The sequence below is a fragment of the Girardinichthys multiradiatus genome, chromosome 2, assembly GCF_021462225.1.
Source record: "Girardinichthys multiradiatus isolate DD_20200921_A chromosome 2, DD_fGirMul_XY1, whole genome shotgun sequence".
NCBI classification, from domain to species: Eukaryota; Metazoa; Chordata; class Actinopteri; order Cyprinodontiformes; family Goodeidae; genus Girardinichthys; species Girardinichthys multiradiatus.
In genome coordinates, this window is record NC_061795.1 from 37,233,813 (window position 1) to 37,250,222 (window position 16,410).

Below are 16,410 nucleotides of genomic sequence, written 5' to 3' on the forward strand. Positions count from 1 at the left end.
AGAAAACGTTTTTTTTGCTCAATGTTCAAAAATGCTGAAAATGTTCACAAATAAATGTTTGTCAAAATTAAAGATGTAGTTTTTCATGTAAATATATTATTTTTTTATACAGCTATAGCATGCAAGCAACCACAAGCATTATCCAGTTTTTGAGAAGAAGCGCTGAAGCACAGTATGTAACTATTATTAATTTTGTTTTTCTCCTTTCTTCAATAACACCTTTTTCACAGCTGCTACTCTCTGCTGTTTAAACAGCTGAGTCGTTTCTCTTAACAGGGGGTCACTGATTGCTAAGAATTTGGCAGATGCACTCAGCTGCTGTATGGTTTTCCTTTCTAACAACTTCCCCGTTCCTATCCACCTCAGCTGTGATTCTTAGTCTTTCAAGTTACCTACAAAGTCCTGTAAAGTCTCCAGAAAACCATCTGCGAGGAGATGCCACTGACCTGACAATAACCTTGTCTTTTCTGAGCACTTCATTTAAATCCACCAGTCCAATATTTTAGATAAACTGTTCATTTAAAAAGAGGAAAACTTTTTGAGTTTTTCCACATTTGCCATATTACAACCTAAAACATCCATGTATCAGTTTTTTCATATACATTTTTCTTACCAGTGCCGTTTTAATGTTTGTGATGTTAGTGAAAATAATTCGGCATAAATATCAGAAACTCTAAAACAAATAAATAAATAAATACAAATACATTCTGAAGAGGGCTGTATGCATTTTAGTTCAACTCCCCTGAGTCAATTTTGCATAACCACCTTTCAATGCATTTACAGCAAGTCTTTGGGGGGATTTCTCTGTTTTGCACATCTATAAACTAAATTTTTTTGCCCATTCTTCTTTTAAAAATAGCTGAAGCTCCTTCATAATGGCTTGACAGCATGTGTGAACCTTCCAGTTTGAAGCTAAACCTCTAGTGGAGTTCTAAGTCCTTTACAGGTTTCTAATATTTTATTCCAGTAATGTCCTGTACCCAGCTTCAGCAAGGTTCACATTATGTCTGACTAGCTTCCCTATCCCTGCTGAAGAAAAGTATTTTCACAGCAGGATGGGGATGGTGTGGCCAGTGTGATGCAATGTTAATTTTTAGCAACACATTGCTAATTTTGGCCTTCGTTGACCATTATACCATCTTCGACATGTTTGTTGTGCCAACTATCTGGCTTGTAGCAAACTGCAAATGGGACACCCCCCACCAACAACAACTCTGACTATAACACCAGATTTGTGGAGAGCATGAATATTAATGGACTTTTCAACAGATTCATGATGATGTTTACTAATGTCCTAAAAACAAAAACAACTTGAGGCCTTTACAAAACAATGTTATTCATTCTGAGACTAATTTACCTGTGGAATTACTAATTAGTTGACTTCTAAAAGGCATTTGGTTGCACTGGATTTTCTTTGGAGGTATCAGATTAAAAGGGGGTTGGAAACAAATACACACCATACTTTTCTATTTACTTAATTTTTTGTCTTTCACTTCCACTTCCCAATTATGGACTACTTTGTATAGGTCTATCACAAAATCCCAATATTAATCTCTGGTTGTAATGTAGCAAAATCTAAATTTTAAAAGTTATTGCCCATTATAAATACACAAACACCTAAAATCTTCATCAATATAATGTGATAATGTGATTTATTATTCATTTACAAAACTATAACAAATGAACAGCATATTTAAGCAAAGTTCCACCTCACACATTAAAAACTACAATGCCAATTCTATAAAAAGTCATTTTTTTATTGTAATATTACTGGGAATTTATGTGACTGTGTTGAATTGTCACAAACTAGATACATTACCATAAAAGGTCCGCTAGGCTTCATTCTTAGGTTCTGGATGTTTACTTCCTGTGCTGAGTCTCCTGAATGCTGATACTATTGTGTTAGGAAAAAAGGAAACCAGTGGCTGCCACTCCTTCAACACCAGGTTCAGTAAGAACAACTGGGTCTTCCTACTGGTAAAGGCAGACTGTGCATTTAAAGATGTGGATAAAACATTGTGGTCACCTCACAGAAAATTTACCTGACGTACCCTAAACATTAGAAAACAAGCTCAGGTTTGGATTTTAAAGACTGCTTAAAGAAATTCACAGCAAGGTGGAGAGTCACTGAGGGGGTCTTTTTTTCCCCAAGCAGATAAAAGCAAGTGGGTGATGGCAAATATGCAGCCGAGCAGGTTGTAGACTGGGGGCAGGGTCCCACAAATATTAAAATACAGTAAGAGAACAGAGTCTGTTTGACTGATGGGTATAGATATTAAATGCAAAGGCTTTCTCACACAGAAACAATTGCTAACCTGTTTGTTGACAGGATAGGCTGCTTTGAGCCTTAGGCTGAGGTGACATCTTTTCCTGTTATGACATAGAGCTCTAAATTGAGCTTGCATATATAAGCTCTCAGTGCCTCGTAACCACAAACAGCTTGCAAAGCATTCTGAATCACACTCAGCTAATCATAGGGTTGTAGGAAGAGGGCACCAGTAAAAACTTCCTTTACCGATGTATCAACCAAGTTTCCTCTCTCCATGCTTTGCCCACTTTGTGTATAACCCACATTAAAAGCACCAAAAATAAAGTCAAAAGTTAGTAGGTGAAACGTAAAAAGTAGATAGAATAATTAAGATGAGCAATGCAGGTACACTGACTTCTGCATAATAAATGGGTACCCAAAAAGTCATACATTTTTTTCTTTGAGCCAAACAGAAAACTTATTTTGTAAACCAGCTTAAAAAGGCAAAACACGTCGTTACTAGCTGTCCTGATGAAAAAAAAAAACTATCCTTTTTCTGGTCACATTTCCACTTTTTTCCTCATCTGTCTTTTGGTCTTTAATCAATCTTAATCTGAATGGAATCCGATTTGAGGATGAAGATTATACAAGAGCATGAGAAGAATGAAAGCCTGGGATTAGAAAGGGTCTGGAAACAGTCAGAAAACTGTGGGGTAGTGGAAAAACTCAGCACAAGAGCTGCACTGTACAGTTAGGTGTGAATGTATTCATGTGTGCTTTACAGGGCTAAACCTTAACCTGCAACTCAAAACAACCTCAGGGTGTGGTGAAGGCAAAAGGATGTTAATCTAATGTGACTCTCGCTTGCAATACAATTTCAGGTAGAGTGCAAAGTTGTTGCACTGAAACCTCAAGAGATCGGTTTATGGATTACTGAGTTCAGCTTAAATTTTAATTAAGATTCTTTGACTGGCACTCAAACGATACCCCAAAGTGTTGATGCATGACTCAGGAGAGCAGATGTTCAGCTCTTCTTATCAGAGGATGAATAGAAAACAGTATGTCAGCCAAAGAACACTGACTCAGACCAAACAAGCTTAGGATATGGAGTCAGGCAGTACACCGACCCTTATATGATGCTCCTCTTATCCTCTGTATAGTAGTCTACAATCGGCATAAACCACCTGCAATGACTATCGTTAACTCACGCTTGGGGAAAACATCATCAACCACTGTTCCACAACAAGGGCACTCTTAGTAGCTTCTGATTTCATTACCAAGCTGTGAAAAGGTATTTTACCCCATTTACATTTCATCCATTTTGATTTTTTGTTTTAATCACACTTAAATGTTTTAGATACTTGAACAATTACAGATAACTGGTATAAATACAAACAGCAAAAATTTCAAATTATGATTTAGTTTATTAAGGAGAAAAAGCTGTCCAAACCAACCTGGCTCAATGTGAAAAAGCTTTTGCTCCATGTTAAATAATTAATTGACTGTGTTTAACAACATTTATCCTCACCCAGGAATGATTGTTGCCAGACCGGATCACTCAAAGAGAACCTGTCTGACAACACGAAGTAGGCTAAAAGGTCATAGCATCAAGCAACATAGAACTACAGAAACTCAAAAGTGAAGGCCATTATCCACAAATGAAAGAAAACATGGAAAAGGTGTGGACCTACCCAGGTGAGGCCAGCTTACTAAAATCACTCAGCATTAAAGAGCTAGGAAGAGAACAAAGAACATCTGAAGCACTGCAGATCTTAGCTGCCTCAGTTAAGGAAATACTTTATCATTCAAAAACAAGAAAGAAATTGGGCAAAAAGATACACCAAAGGCAGAGTGCCAAGGCCAAAACTGCTGCTGATCAAAAACAACATAAAGGCCTCCTGCCAGTTTGTGACCAGGGTGGGAGGGGTCAGCTGTAATCTTTCCTGCTCGCCTCCGAGTCCAGATGGAGGAGGTGAGGATGGACTCAATGATGGCAGAGTAGAAATGCACCATCATTGTCTTTGGCAGGCTGAATTTAATGAAGTAATTTCTCTGCTAAGCCTTCTTTGTGAGGGAGGTGATGTTAAGATCCCACTTGAAATCCTGAGCAATGATGGTGCCCAGGAAGCAAAACAAGTCCACAATGGAGACTGGAGAGTCACACAGGATGATGGGTTCAAACAGCAAGACAATGATCTAAAGCATATCAGTGAGTCCACGCCTATATGGCTCAACAAACACAAAACTGGCATGACTCATAGCCCAGTCAAAGTCCTGACTTAAATCTGATTAAGATGCTGTGAGTGACGTTAATCAAGCCATTTTGGCTTAAAACCCCTTTACTGTGACTTAATTAAAACTGTTCTGAAAAGCAGATTGAGCCAAAATTCCTTCATAGTGATGTAAAATAATCTATGCCAAATATTTTGCTTAATGGTAGCTGTGGCCGCCAAGTGGCACAACCAGTTATTAGGTTTAGGGGGCGATTACTTTTTCACATGGGGCCAGGATGGTTTAAATAGCTTTTTTCCCTTAAGAAATAAAACCATCATTTTAAAACTGTAATTTGTATTTTTCCAGGTTATTTTTATCTGATATTAAAAGGTGTTTGAGAATTTTAAACATTTAAGTCTGACAAAAAAACCAAAACAGAGGAAATATGTAAAGGGCCAAATACTTTTTCACAGCACTGTATTTTAGAAAAATGTATCTCCTGATTCAAAATCCTGATACCCAACGCTACATCAAGAAACTATACACATTCAGTTTGCAGCATATGATTTTATCCTCCTCATGAAATTAGCTAAATACTCTGGCCTAATGGTGGTTGTAAACACCACACAGATCGTTCCAGTTGAAAAAGGAAGCTAACAAGCTACCACATGGCTTCAATTTCCAAATGAAGAGGTCTTTGGTCCTAGATGGCTTCAGAGCTCTAGATTGGTAATGGGAATCAGCTGCAGAGAGTGCATTAAAGTGTTCCTGTGTTCAGCCCAAACTAAAAATAAAAGAGAAGACAAGCAAGAGAGCGATGTGAGGAACACAAGAAGGTGATTTTTGTATTTTTAGCAAGGAATTAAGAAATGTAGGTAATGGGACAGGAGCTCCTATTTAAGGTCCATATAATTTCACATTTACACTCACAATCGAGGCCACCCTCAGCACATTTCCCTTTGAATTTTCTCTCACCATATACACGTTTTGGCAGTTTATAATATGCTTGTAATTAAAAGGAAGCCCCTTCTGGAACCATGAATTACCAAGCCACCCCACCGCAAATCAAAGCAGACTCTCACAAGATGTTCAACAGCTGTCTCTTTCTTTAGAGGAAGGTTTGGAATAAGATTCTCAGAAACAGCGCACTCTCCAAATCCATGCAGGCCGCAAGGCAAAAAAGAACCCCAATATGCTTAAAGAACAGAACAGTTTTGAACATACAGTGCACTGCAAAAGTATTCATTCTCTTGAGGTTTTATTGTAATGTCACAACCACAAACTTAGATGTTCATTCATTTTCTATACTACTTATTCCATAGTGGGTCACTGGGCGGGCTGGTGCCTATCTCCAGCAGTCTATGGGCGAGAGACATACAGGACAAACAACCATGCACACCTAAGGGCAATTTAGAGAGACCACTTAACCTAACAGTCATGCTTTTGGACTGTCGGAGGAAGCCGGAGTACCCGGTGAGAACCCACGCATGCACGGGTAGAACATGCACACTCCATGCAGAAAGACCTCCGGCTGGGAGTTGAACCAGGACCTTGCTGCAAGGCAACAGTGCTACCAACCGCGCCACCGTGCAGCCCTGTTGACATTTATGTAATAAGACTAACTCAAAGTAGAGCATCACTTTGATATAAAACAAAAATTATACATGGCTTTAAAACATTTTTACAAATCAAGAGGTTCATCGTGCATTTGTATTCAACCACTTTTACTCCGATATCCCTACATAAAATACAGGGCAGTCAATTGTCCTCTAGCACCCAGACAGTATTATTGAACAGCTTCATGCAGACGAAGAAACACAGTAGAGAGGTCAGGAATATTTCTGTCAAGACGTACAGTAAAGCAAGGCTAGGATACAAATCTATATCCCAAGCTTTGAGCCTCTCACAGGGCACTGTTCAATTATTCTTTCCAGAATGAAAAGAGTATGGTCTATCTGCAAACCTACAAAGACTGTTCATTTAAACTAAGAGGGTAGAGCATTTTTCATAGTAACAGCCAGGAGGCCTGTGGTAACTCTGGAGGTGCTGCAGAAATCCAGAGCTCTGGTAGGGGAATCTGCTGACAGTGGTCTACTCAAATCTGCCCTTTACGGAAGAGTGGCTAAAAGAAACCCGTTGTTAAAAGAAAACCATAAGAAGAGTGTTTTTCAGTGTTCCACAACCCATGTAGGGGTACAGTAAACATCTGGAATAATGTGCTCAGTTCAGATGAGACATAAATTGTACTGTACATAAACTGTACACACCCAGAAAACACACCCTGATAACACCATCCCCACAGTGATACGTGTTGGTGGGGGCATCATGCTGTGGGGTTGCTTTGCTTTAATCGTTGGGAAGATGGGTGGAACTAAAAATAGCACTACCCTAGAAGAAAACCTTTCCTGCAATAAGCCCCGATTTGTTTATTATTGGTAAAATAGTTTACAAAGATGCTGTCCAACACACCTTACCTGTATAGTGTTTTTTTTTTAGTATATCAAAACTTTCTTGGTAACACCATACTGTCAAACTTGACAATAATATGTTGATTAACAAAACTAAAAACATTAGATGTGACAAAGAGCACTACAGTTTGATCTAGGCTCCATTTTATTATGCTTGATGACCGCACAGTAAATATTTAGTGGAAATGCTACACTTCCATCGGACTTCTTCAGACACAACAATCAAAGCCTCTTCCAACTAGACATGTTTTGTGATGGTGTGACGGCGACGCCTTACCCCAGGGTTCCTGGGACTACTTTCTCATAGTGTCTGTTGACTCTCAACAAAGCAGAACAAACTGTAAGTGAACATAATCTTTTTAAAGAGTTGAAGCAAACTATGTCACAATAGGAAACAAAATTTGTTTTATTTTAATTTGGTGAAAAATACAACAATAATATCCTGTTGGACCAATGACAGAAAATACAACTTCTAGTAATTTTTAGAGACAACCACAGTATCCTAAACAGGGGATATGCAGTCTTCCTATACTGTTTATGCATTGAAAATAGTGTGCAGACCAGGGGCCAAAACATCCAGACTACAGTGACTGGGGAATGGCACAGGACTCAGAATAACTTGGTGTCCTCAAGGGGCCTTTCTGTCCAGCCTGACACTGTATTCCTAATTTGCCTTTGCTTTTTAAATTTTTAAAAAGTAAAGAACACAGATTCCTCAGTAAAAAATACCCATGATTAAGCAACAAACCATTTTTTTATCTTAACAAAGGGGAAATAACATGCTGAAGGCTGAAGAAGTTAGGTTACCCCTCCTTGTATCTGACCTGACCCTAAAGTAATTTCCAGTTGTTGGAGAAAATAAAGGCAGGGAAGTTTATTTTTATTTTTCCTAATAACAGAAAGGTTAAGATGTTTTATTATAGCAGGCCAATCAAGGGAGGCCTTGCTTTGTAGACTTGCAGGACTTTTGCACAGCATGGTATGAAGAGGACAGAAATGTCAAGGGAACTGTATTCATAAACACACAAAACCCATGGACCCTGCTGGGAAAGCCACATTCTCATAACTGGATCTTCATACTGGCATGGATGCAGCCATAATATAAGCAGTGAGACTAAAAGAAAACTTTTATCCAGTTAATAAATTAACAACACAGTGTGCTTTATGTAGAGAACTTGTAACATGCATTGCACCTTGTTTCTTTGTAAAACAGCCTTTTTTCTACAGACGAACTGTCCTTTGTAGACCCTATTTACTATTCACCCAGATTTTTAAAAAAAAGCTCAGAATCTTTGTGCAATCAATACAGAATAAGTGCAACTTTTACACACAGGCAAAACGATTAAATAATTCAAAAAGGTAAACACACTGTAAGGTTGCAAGCAACTACTGCCACAGTGAACTCCTCCTGAGTTAGAAGCCAATCAGCAATGACTGAAGATTAACTGATGTTGTGGTTTTGAGTAGAAAGTTTGCTTAAAAGAACATAAACAGACATCTGTGGTACATGCAAAAGAAAGAGCCTTAGATGGGAGGGAACGTGTAGCTTCTTTACCAACAATTGAGATTGAGTATCTGGAGCAAAAACAGAGTGGCGTCTAAAAAAAGAGACAAACTGACATGACACAACCATGATGGGGAAATTCCAAGATAACCAAATATAGCCTTCACAAAAATGCCCAAGAATGCTCAGTCGAAAACTATTATCCCATGCAGCTATCACTCATGTCTTAATTGTTGGTGACAAATCACATTTTAAAACCATCTCAATGATAAGCAGTAGGAAATAGCTTCAGGTTATGGAAAGACTAACCAGCTCTGGCCAGACACAAATCTAGGATAAACCCACAGTATCACGGCTATTTGAATTCCAAGTAGGGGACACAGAAAACGTGGAAGAAGCTGCTCTGATCAGATGGTCAAAATGTAACTGTTTTAGCCTACATGCAAAAAAAAAATGCAATGGGCAGCAGAAAATAAACACTTCAAACCGCATCGTCCCCGCCATGAAACATGGCAACATCCTGCTGTGGGGACGATCATCTTAAACAGGAAGACGGAATCTGGTCAGAGTTGATGGTAAAATGGATGGAGCAAAATACACAGATATTCTGGAAAGACCTGTTAGAGGCTACAAAAAAAACTTGCAACTGTGGCAGATGTCCATCTTACACCAGGACAAGGATCCTTAACATACAACAAAAGCCACAACGGGATGGTTTCGATCAAAGCATATCAAACGTTCAGACCTATTTAAAAAGTCTAAAAGAATATATGTTCACTGGCTCTCTCCATCCAATCTGACTAAGCTTTAGCAACTTTGCAAAGAAGAATGTGGAAAGATTTTATTCTCTAGATGTGCAAAGTGGATAGAGACATAACCCATATAATCTTGCACTGAATGCAATGAAAGGTGGTTTGGATGAATCCAAATGAACGTCACAATTTTCTGATTTTTCAGTGCAGAAAACCGTGCATCATATTTTCTGCCATTTCACAATTATGCAGCACTTTGTGTTGATCTTTCAGATAAAAAAAACACCGAGTGTTTAGTTGTAACGTGACAAAATGTGGAAAAATTCCAAGGGGTATGAATGCTTTAGCAAAGTATTGAAAATTTTGACTACTGTGAAAGACTGTGCCTGCTTAAAAGGTGACACATCTTCTTGTCAAGTCAGCTTTTGGCAAACTGAAAAGAAGCCAATGAATAAAAAATGCAATTTAATAGTAGTGCTTTCAATCAATAGAAATAATAATAATAAGTGCAAGTGTGACATAAACGTTTCAACACTCCCAGTATACAAGTGATGCTAAATACATTTTTATGCAGACAACTAGAAAAAAAATGTTTTTATTAAAATGACAAATAATGCAAATTATGGCTCAACAAGTCGTATTAGCAGATCAGGGTTGGTCAGATGGTCATTTGTATTTTGAGTAACACATTTGCAGATTTAATCAAAAGATGACATGTAGGTGTGAGTATGGCTGTGTTTGTCTCCAAGTAAGAGACAACATAGTCCAGCATATGGCAATTGTTATTTTCAATGTGTGTAGAAAAGTGCGAAGACCTTCTCACAAAATCTGAAGTAACAGGACTAAAACTCCATTTTTTTTTCGCCCCACAACTAGAATAAAGTCCGTTTTTACAGCTGGCTAAAAGCATCACTATTTGGTGCATTTTGTGACACTGGTACATTTGTAGCCCTTTGACGTCCATCATAAAGCCAGCATTCAGGCAGAGAAAAGGGCTATTGTTGCCTTTCTTGTGAAATAATATTAATCACAAGAGCGCACAATTAATGCTACTGATTACCATAAAAGGCAATAAAAGAAATGTGGAAAAAAGTCTATACCCTGTTACTCCTCATTAGTTATCCAACCAAGCAATTTATTTATAACTAAATTAAAATGCAATATCATTGCTTGCTTCCACTGCAGATCTGTTGAAATGCTTTTAATCAAAGTCGGATAATCAAGCTGACTTGAACTGCAAATACGGCGTAATCAGATTCTAGCTAGAAAAAAAAAAAAAAAGGGCTTGGTATAAAAGACTAATGTTGCCTCGCAGGCAAAAAATAAGCTCACATGCTCTGCCTCACACAGGGCTTCAGCTGGTAAAAGACCGGCTTGTCAGATCATTGTCTAACAACAAAGTTTTATTCACACGCAGTTCTTAAAGTAAAACAGTGTAGCTCGATTCTAGGCCAACGTTAAGGTTTTTAGTAAAGAAGAACAAAACTAGGCTTTACATTTTTAATGTGTAGCTGTTAATTATTATCAAGGAGAGTCTACAATTACTTTTTGTGTGTTATTTTGTCAGTGAATGAAGAGATGTTTAATGTACAGGTGACTCACCAGAAAAACTGACCATTTTTTACTAAGTTTTTTTGATTTGAACATGAATTCAAAATGAGACAGTATAAGAACACATCAAAAAAATAAATAAAAATACTTCACTCATTGACTATTTATTATAAAAACACTCAGACAGTTGCTTGATAAAGAATGGACAATATTCAGATGTTATGATAGAGACAAATGAGCCATTTTATGTCATGCACTCATTAGAAATAACGAGAAAGCAGAACATCCATGACCTTCACCAAAGCCCTGAAGGTGTACTGTAGTATCTGGCACCAAAATGTTAGCAGCAGATCCTTTAAGTTCTGAAAGTTGTGGAGTGGGGCTGCCATTGATTGGATTTGTTTGTCCAGCCCATCTCACGGGTACTCGACGGGATTGAGATTTGAGGAATTTGGAGGCCAGGTGAACAGCTCAAACTTGTTCTTGTGATCCTAAAGCCATTCCTGAACCATTTTTTGCTTTGAGACAGAGGGCAATAGTCTTTTGAAAAAGGCCACAGCCACCAGTTAATAACATTTCCATGAGAGATACTATTTCCAAGAACTACATTGAAGTACATTGTCTTCCAAAATGTTTAGGTTGGCGGTAGGTATCAAAGTAACATCCACATGGAAGGCAGGACCCAAGGTTTCCCAGCAGAATATTGTCCAAAGTATCACATTGCATTTGTCTTCTTATCTTCTTCCTATTACGCATCTTAGTGCCATATGCTCCCCAGGAAAGCAATAGAGTTGGCCCTGTAAAAACAGGGGTCAGCATGGAGAACTATTGCGCTGGAGTCTCTGGAATGGGAGATGTCCGACACACATTTTATCTGTAACACTCTGAATCAACCCTGCCAAGTTCCACTCCACTCACGTGGATCCCCGATGCCGGCTTCATTTATAAAAGCCGACATCTGTGAAGAACATGGCTGGCTTGAGCAGTGATGTAGGAATGGCCAGAGGCAGCTTAGAGAGGGCTTCAACTTGAAGAAGGCTGGTGTTTTTCATTTCACCTGTCAGTGATTATATTATTATTCTTGATCGGTGTATTTAAAAAGGTAATGACAGCATTTCTGTGCACTTGAGATAACTACCATGCCCATGTAATATTTTAGAAGTATTTAATTAAGGAGAATTCCGACATTGTCCAGGTCATGGCAATCAATCAAAAGTGATTGAATGGGATTATATCACTATCTAATATAGCAAATAGGGAAAAAGACAAATAAAATTCTGTCTTGATAAAAGACAAGGATGTTTGGAACTTGCAAAGTCTTTCGTATTGCCTTAAACACTTAGAACTGACTGCATAAGGCTACCAGACATGAGAAAAGCTGCATCCTAATGGGAGATATTTCACCCAAACAGCATGCAGCCTCCCCCACCCCACATTTAAACCTGTGAGATGGCCTGCTTTCCCCTTCCAAAAGGGGCCACGCTTGACATGAGACACACTCACCAGTCACTGGCCTATTTCTAGTTTCTGGAGAATCTGTCAGTGTAATCCTTCTTATTCTAGGGTTTAAGACCATGTTTACTTCTGGTATTTAATCCACAGGACGATGGTAAATTGTGGCTCCATATTTCGACACTTGACTCGGGAGCTACATCAACAGAAAACGGACGTAACTCTATCGAGATTGAAAGAGAATAAGCACTGACTTCATAAATCGCCCTTAGGAAAAAGAATAGTCAACGCATCCTATTTGATTTTTAAAATCAATGTGCAAACGTACAGCCTACACATTTACTCTCTCCTCGCCACAGTGAACTCGGTGTTTTGACCGCTGGAAACCCCAAAAAGAGCGTTGCAGAATCAAAAATTCCCCATGAGAAGTTCTCGTTTACAGCTCCTACCGCAGAGAAACAATTACACCATCCGTCTACACCTAAATTAAACAGTAACGGTTTCCAGAATAGCGTGCATTTCTAATAGATTAAATTGTCAGGGGCTGCACACGTGTGAACGTGTGAACAGCTTTCTTTATTTATTTGTTTGGGAATAACAGAGCGAAAAACCAAAAGAACCATTTTAGGAAATACGTCTTTTCAAGACCGTTTCTAGCTCTAATAATGTCAAACGCTTACACCGTGCCAATAGACCGTCGCCGCTGCTTACCTTTAGGAGTGACTTTTCCTCTGCTCGACTGTACCTACAAGAAGAAACTAAATCCTCTATTCTCATTCTCTCCCTCGCTGTCAAAGGGGAGCCGTCACGCAGATGTCGCCGCAGACATAAAAGATTTCTCCCTCGGATCTGTGTGCGGACTAGCTTCGCTGAAATCGCTGCGGGTCAAAACGGACCGAGTCACCCTCTCCCTCCCCTCTGAACAAGTCGCGAGACGAGGCGCGAGCTGGATGCCGCTGTCTGACAAACGGCTGAGCAGTGTGACAGCGGCGCGAGGGCGAGGGCGTGCCTCGCGGACAGGAGAGCTCTGAGCGTGACTTTCGTGTTCGCGTTTGCAGGAACTGACCTGACCGCGGGTAGGCGGTCATGCGCGACCAAAAACATACGGAAATTAGCCGTGATGAAGTTGAATTTCAATTGTATAACAGTTTGCTTTTTGTTTGTATCTTCTTCGATCAACTGAACACTGCATATTTACGTGTTTAAATTAAACTTTTTGTTTTGTGATAATTGATAGCATTTTGACACGTTTACGTTGTAGATTTACTATGTTGAACGAATTAGACAAATAGGATATATTTAAAATTTTTACTGAAAAAGACAACAGATTATGAATAAACTTAACTAAAGAAGGTAATGTGTCGCCCTCTGCTGGTCAAATACTAGTCATACTGGTGATGGTGGAATATGTCATTTCTACCGCTTATTCCATAGTGGGTCACGGGGAGCTGGTGCCTAATATCTCCAGCAGTCTATGGGCGAGAGGCGGGGTACATCCTGGACAGGTCGCCAGTCCATCGCAGGGCAACACACAAACAACCATGCACACACTCATTCATACACTTAAAGGCAATTTAGAGTGACCAATTAACCTAACAGGCATGTCTTTGGACTGTGGGAGGAAGCCGGAGTACTCGGTGAAAACCCACGCATGCACGGGGAGAACATGCAAACTCCATGCAGAAAGATCCCCGGCCGGGAGTTGAACCAGGACCTTGCTGCAAGGCAACAGTGCAGTGTAGTTGACATTTTCATGATTTAGGTGGTACTACAAGTCAATTTAGGCATTCGTCATTTCTTTACTGGATGACAAATGGAAATTTTCTTCTTTAAACCTTTTAGATATTGTTATTTAAATCATCATTCCATCCGTGCAGACTGGATTTGGTCTTTGGCTTTTAGTTTGCCTTTCACAGTCAAACGCACATGGTAATGGTGAATAAATGCATGATACTGAATAGCGAAGTTGTCTTCTAAAAACAGGCAGGAACACTTAGTGGATTAAAATTTTCTGACAATTCTAAAGCCACAAAAATCTAAATAAAATCAAGTGACTGTTATACAATTCTGGACTTAGGAGGGTTAAGATGTGTTATGTAATCATGACAATAAAAAAACAACATTCAAATGCCTCAAGGAAAGGTTTTACTACATTCACGTGAATTCAGGATATTTAAAATATGCATTTCCTTAAAAGTCTCTCTGCTTTATTAGGAAATAAATTGTTAAAATAATCATGGCATTTTACAAAAGTGTAAAAGAATCTTTTCCTTGGAAAAAAAACAAACAAACAGTGGTAGGTTTTATAAACATAGTGCCAAAGCCCAGTTTTTGCAGTATGTTTTGTCTTTCATTTAAAATATTACGTTTTTTTATTTAAAGTAAAATCCATTATTCAGTCTGTCCTGTGTTTGTCCAATACTGTGTGGTTTGGGTCATCTACAAAACAGGATAGGTGCAAACTACAATGAACAATTAGGCCTGCAGAGAGGCTCATCAGGGATGACCTTCCCTCCATTCAGGACTTCAAAACATACCTACGGTCATGAATAGGTCAGCTAACATCTCTTCAGGCCCTGCACATCCTGCACACAAATGTTTTAGACTTCTACCTTCAGGTCGGCGCTACAGAGTGCTATTTGCAAAAATCAGCCACCACAGAGACAGTTTCTTCTCCTAGACTGTCACTCTCTGAGGAACACTTAACAGTCAGCATCCTCAATCAATACCATACATTTTTGGCCTAATTTAACATTTTTCTCCTCTATTGTGAAAACACCGTTTATAGACATATTTTTATAAGAACCTTTTTATTTTTATTTTCGGCCACACACTGAATACCCATCAGTTAAACTGTAACATTTTAATAGTCATGCATTCAAGCTCTGCTTGTCAGTAACACATTTTGCCAGTTGGACAAACTTTTTTTTAAATATATATATATATTTTATTTAACCTTTATTTACCCAGATAAAAGAGCCAATGAGATTAAGACCTCTTTCACAATAAATAAAACAATAACCCAAGTTTTGAAGATTTCACAGAGAACTGTTTAACGTACCATCTGAAAATAAAAAAAATAGTATGGCACTACTCCAAACCTGGACAAATCTAGCCTGTATCATAGAATCAAAAAAGACGCAGCAAACACGTGGAAAAGGGGGATTTGGTCAGAGGGGAACAAAAGCGAACTCTATGGCCTATATGCAAAATACCATATGTACTAAAAAAACAAATACTGCACATCATCCTGAACACAACAACCCCCCTAACACTGAAATAAAGCGGTGGCAGGATGCTGTGGGGATGCTTTTTTTTAGCAGGGTAAAGAAAGTTGTTTGGAGTTTATGGGAATACGGAAGTAGAGGTTCACCTTCAAGAAAAACAACCCTAAAAAAAACATCTAGAGCTATAGCATAATTGTTTAGATCAAAGTATATTCATAAGTGCAGAGTGGCCTAGTCAATGTCCAGAACTAAATTTCATTAAGAATGTGTGAGAAGGCTTGAAATTTGATGCTTTTAGTCCAGTCTTCAGATTTTCAAAGCTAGTAGGGATATACCACCCAAAGACTTGCGCCTGTAATTAGAGTGAAAGCTGTTTCTACGAGGTATTGACTCAGAGGGGATAAATACAAATGAGCCTTTTCCTTATTTACCTCGATAGCCCTAAAAGGTTGGCCAATTATTTACAAAAATGAAACAAAAAGAAATTCTCTACGGATAATTCTTATTATTTATGAATATGCTGATGATGGTGCATAGCAGTCTGATTATCATATTTGTTGCTTTTAATATCTAATGTTTACTATTAATCACAATGCTCATTAAACCAGATTTTGAAAAGAAATATTTGTTTTAGGGGAGAGCAGGATATTGGTGCCAAATCAACATATCCTCTTTTTAACACTGGTTCAATTCAATTCAATTTAATTCAGTTTTATTTATATAACGCCAATTCACACCCCATGTCTCAAGGCACTTCAGAAATGATTTAGAATGGTGCGGAGTTGTTGGGGAGGTTAGAATAAACTACAGAGTGTTAGAGTTTGGCCATTTTAGAATGGGCTATGTGTAGGGGTACTAAGTAAGATAATAAACTGATAAAGTTTGTCCATGTAGAGCCTGCTGGTGGCCATTGTTATACTAAAAACCAGAAGGATTGTGGGTACCTCTCTCTGTCAGACTGATTACAACCATTGGAAAAAAGAAGGGGTCGCAC

The 16,410-nt window shown here is 38.6% G+C and overlaps 1 protein-coding gene across 1 annotated transcript in view; it reads right to left on the reverse strand.

Annotated features, from left to right (window-relative positions):
• si:dkeyp-19e1.3 (USP6 N-terminal-like protein) overlaps positions 1 to 13,238 on the reverse strand; it is a 31,587-nt gene extending 18,349 nt beyond the window's left edge. The window contains exon 1 of the mRNA XM_047381334.1: positions 12,901 to 13,238. The gene's annotated coding sequence lies outside the window, so the exon portion shown is untranslated. The remainder of the gene's footprint in view (positions 1 to 12,900) is intronic.
• Positions 13,239 to 16,410: the final 3,172 nt, after the last annotated feature.